We start from the raw sequence: 4,935 nt of genomic DNA on the forward strand, positions 1-4,935 counted from the left end.
GCCTCTAGCTCTATCCAAGTTGCTGCAAAAGACATTTCATTCCTTTTCATGACAGAGTGGTATTCCATGGGGTATAGATGCCACATTTTCTTTATCTGTTCTTTGATCGATGGGTACTTAGGTTGATTCCATATCTTTGGAATTGAGAATTGTGCTGCCATAAATACTTTAAAAGTCCATTGCATAGATACATATTCAAATATAATAAACATTCATAATGCAATGTATTGATCAAGAGGCCTGAGTAGATGATCCTTTTAGCGATTACTGGTTTTACCTTATATGAACAAATTGGTAATCAAATTTAAATAAACAGATATAGGTGACTTATGCAGCTAATAAATATATTCTACTCACCTCTTGTTGGACATTTAGGTTTCTAATTTGTTGCAATAGAATACACAGTGGAAGCTACAGGCTAGGTGCAGTAGCTCATGCCTGTAATCTCAGCAATTTGGTAGGCCAAGGCTGGAGAATCACTTGGGCCCAGGAGTTTGAGACTTGTCTGGGTAACATAGTGAGATCACATCTCTAAAAAATTTAAAAGTTAGCCAGGCGTGGTGGTGCACGCCGATAGTCCCAGCTACTTGGGACTGAGGTGGGAGGATCACTTGAACTGAGGAGGACAAGGCTGGAGGGAGCCATGATAGCACCACTGCGCTGCAGCCTGGGCAGCAGAGCAAGACCCTGTCTCAAAAATAAATGCATGAGGCCGGGCGTGGTGGCTCAAGCCTGTAATCCCAGCACTTTGGGAGGCCGAGGCGGGCAGATCACGAGGTCAGGAGATCGAGACCATCCTGGCTAACACGGTGAAACCCCGTCTCTACTAAAAAAATACAAAAAACTAGCCGGGCAAGGTGGCGGCATCTGTAGTCCCAGCTACTCGGGAGGCTGAGGCAGGAGAATGGCGTGAACCCGGGAGGCGGAGCTTGCAGTGAGCTGAGATCCAGCCACTGTACTCCAGCCTGGGCGACAGAGTGAGACTCCGTCTCAAAAAATAAAAAAAATTAAAAAAAAATGCATGAATTAATGAATTAATTAAATAAATGCTACACTATTTAATTAAATGCTCACTATTTAATTAAATAAATGTGAGTCCTCTGTCTCACACCTTTTCCCTAGACACAGGCCTGCTTCCTAAAATAACTACTTTTACCCATTGCTTTTTGTTTATTTTATTAATTGGATAGACGTCACGTCTCCAGCATACTTACTGCTATTCCTTGATTCATCAGCTTTAGCTATTACCATAAATTCTTCTATGATTGAGGAAGATATAGTTCACTTGTACTATCACCACCTATCTCTCTCTTCCTCCCAATAAAGCACTGTATTTGGACCTAGTTATCTAACAGCTTTATTGAGACATAATTTGTATGCCATAAATTCACCCATCTAGGCCAGGTGTGGTGGCTCATGCCTGTAATCCCAGCACTTTGGGAGGCTGAGGCAGGCGGATCACGAGGTCAGGAGATCCAAACCATCCTGGCTAGCACGGTGAAACCCTGTCTCTACTAAAAATACAAAAAATTAGCCGGGCGTGGTGGCGGGCGCCTGTAGTCCCAGCTATTGGAGCTTGCAGTGAGCCAAGATTATACCACTGCACTCCAGCCTGGGTGACAGAGTGAGACTCCGTCTCAAACACACACACACACACACACACACAATTCACCCATCTAGTGCACAGTTTCATTGTTTTAAAATAGTCAGAATTGTTATAGCTCACCATGATCTAAATTTAGAGCATTTTTATCCTCCTGTAAGAAAACTCCAAACCCATTAATAGTAACTCACCATTACTCCCTTTACTCAGACCCTGGCAACTGCTAATCTACTTTCTGTCTCAGTGGTTTCCCTTTTCTGGACACTTCATGTAAATAAAATCTTATGATTATGTGGTCTTTTATAGCTGGCTTCTCTTAGTATAATGTTTTCAAGGTTCATTCATCTTGTTAAAGCAGGTATCAGTACATCATTTCTTTTTATGTATAGATATGTGAATTTTGTTTTGTTTTGTGGATACTCAGCAGTTGGTGGACATTGGATTATTTCTACTGTTTGGCTATTAATGAATAATGCTATATTTGTATATTCCACCCTGCCCCCAGGAATCAGTCAGCATTTTACTTTATAGTAAAAAGTTCATAATAAGTTCCTGCATTTCCAAGTTAACCAGATCCCATTCAGGTTAACACTACTGGTAACAAAATCATACAGCTATGCATTGTGAACATCCATGTACAACTTTTTGTGTGGATACATGTTTTCATCTCTTGGTATATACCTAGAAGTGGAATTGCTGGGTCATATGGTAATTCTAACGTTTAGCATTTTGAGGAATTAACAAACTTTTCCAAAGTGGTTGTGCCATTTGACATTCCCACCAGCAATGTGTAATGGTTCCAGTTTTTTTTCACTTCTTCACCAACACTTGTTATTGTCTATTTTGATTACTTTATAATTTCAATATACGTTGAGTAGGAAAACTTCAAACTGTTTTGTCTGCTCTCACACCACAACAATGAACACAGACTCCTGTGCCAAATGTGTGAGGCTTTCTTCCCCGCCATACACCACGCAATCAGTTCTGCAGCAGATACCAGCTAGATGTCCTCTGATTCAATTCAGTTCTGACAGTGTCTTCCTGGAGACCCCACGGATTGAGGGCTCACTCCTCAAGACTGCCCTTCCCTCATTTCCAATGCCAGTTGCAAGCCCAGGTTGTTTTACCTGTGCTTCTGATCAACTGGCTATAAATTGGATTTCCCATGACACCTCCTTGGGTTGAATTAATTTGCTAGAGGAGCTCACAGAACTCAGGGCAACATGTTTACTGGTTTTTTTTTTTTTTTAAATGAAGGATATTACAAAGGATAGAGATGAATAGATGCATAGGGCCTAAGAGAGCTTCCATGCCCTCTCTGGGTGCACCACCCTCTAGAAATCTCTACTTACTCGGCTGTCTGGAAGCTCTCCATACCTCATCCTCTTGGGCCTTTCATGGAGACTTCATTGGATGGACATGAACAAAGCATGGACAACTGTGTAGAAATGTGATTGGACTTCCTCTTTTACCAAGGACCCGCCAACATGGGCCGCGTTCGCACCAAAACCGTGAAGAAGGCAGTCCGGGTCATCATAGAGAAGTACTACGCGCGCCTGGGCAACGACTTCCACACGAACAAGCGCGTGTGGGAGGAGATCGCCATTATCCCCAGCAAGAAGCTCTGCAACAAGATAGCAGGCTATGTCACCCATCTGATGAAGCGGATTCAGAGAGGCCCTGTAAGAGGTATCTCCATCAAGCTGCAGGAGGAGGAGAGAGAAAGGAGAGACAATTATGTTCCCGAGGTCTCAGCCCTGGATCAGGAGATAATTGAAGTAGATCCTGACACTAAGGAAATGCTGAAGCTTTTGGACTTCGGCAGTCTGTCCAACCTGCAGGTCACTCAGCCTACAGTTGGGATGAATTTCAAAACGCCTCGGGGACCTATTTGAATTTTTTCTGCAGTGCTATATTATTTTCAATAAATCTGGGACAACAACAACAACAAAAAGAAATGTGATTGGACAAAAAGAGTACGACCTAATAGACCAGCAGGGCCTGTCTGTTCAGATTCTTGGCCTCTCTGTGCATCATTCCTTCCCCCAAGGTGTGGGGCAGGACCTCTGAAATGAGGATCTTATGAATCAGAATCAGATAAGGTAGGTCAGATAATTTCTTTATGGAAAGGCACGGGAGGATTACATTACTTCAGTGGTAAGAAAAAGGAGCAGGTGAAAGAGGGCAGGAGGTCTGTTTTCCGAGGCCTGCTTTTGAGACCTGAAGAACCCCAACGTTATAACAAAAAGACTGATGAGGGCTGTGGGAGTTATGAGCCAGGAACTGTGAATGAACACACACACACACACACACACACAAGCATATGCCTCAACTTTTCTTTTTGGTTTCATCAACTGTAGGCACTTTAACTTTGTAACATGAGAATATTGGTGGACTTTTCTTTCCCAACTGCCCCCTAAATTCTGCCTTTACAGTCTTTACAAAGAATCCTTATGTTCTAGTTTGCAGCCATAATTAAGTATTTTGTGCTTTATCATTGGGTTGATTTTGAAGTAGAAAATCAATAATCTGCATTTATGTTATTTTGACTGTGTCTTGTGACTATAATTACGTAATTTTTTTGTTTAGATTTTGTTTCTTGGAATTTGTAATTATATTTTTCTCCCTTATTTTACCTCTTTTTTATCATATTGTTAGATTCTTCCAGAAAGTATGTCTCAAGCATACTTTCTTGTCTTTGTTTTTTTTCCCTGGAATATCTCAGAGCCCTCTAGTCTCTGGCTCTAGGTCAGATTAAATGCATTTCAGGCCTTCTCTATAGTTGTGCTCTTGGAACTTCCTTTTTGGCTCTTCTGTTTTTCATCTGTAAAACAGAATCCTATGGATCCTATGTCCTCTTTCTCAGTTTTACTGCTTTGTTTTCTAGACCTCAAGTAACTTCTTCAGACAAGATGAACGGGAGATAAGTTTCACTGTCTGTCCATATTTGAAAAACTTTATTCTGCCCTCAAATGCTGTTGAAACTTAGACTAGGTTTAAAAAAATCCTAGAATTTAGAAGTCATTGCTTCATTGTCTTTTAGTGTATTGGCTTTCTGATGAGATAGATAATAACAGTCTAATTACTGCTCTTCTAGCTTTTTTTTTCCTAGAAGCCTTTAGAGTCTTCTTAACACTGGGATTTTTAAAATTCCCTAATAATGATTTAAGTGGAGCTTCCATTCAATCTCCAGAAATTTCTTGAATTTCTTTAATAATTTTATCTCTTCTATTTTCATAAGTTTCTCTTTCTGCAACTCTGATTATTCAGATGTGGGAACTTCTGGATTGATTGTGTTTGTCTCATCTCTTTTTGAGCATTATTATCTTGAA

General features: G+C 40.8%; 1 pseudogene across 1 annotated transcript; it reads left to right on the forward strand.

Annotated features, from left to right (window-relative positions):
- The first annotated feature begins 3,071 nt into the window (after positions 1-3,071).
- Positions 3,072-3,544, forward strand: LOC105514179 (annotated as a pseudogene). Its single transcript, XR_001002149.1, has one exon. The product of XR_001002149.1 is annotated as a 40S ribosomal protein S17 pseudogene (transcript).
- The last annotated feature ends 1,391 nt before the right edge of the window (positions 3,545-4,935 follow it).

The sequence above is a fragment of the Colobus angolensis genome, unplaced genomic scaffold (assembly GCF_000951035.1).
Source record: "Colobus angolensis palliatus isolate OR3802 unplaced genomic scaffold, Cang.pa_1.0 Scaffold24, whole genome shotgun sequence".
Classification (NCBI taxonomy): Eukaryota; Metazoa; Chordata; class Mammalia; order Primates; family Cercopithecidae; genus Colobus; species Colobus angolensis.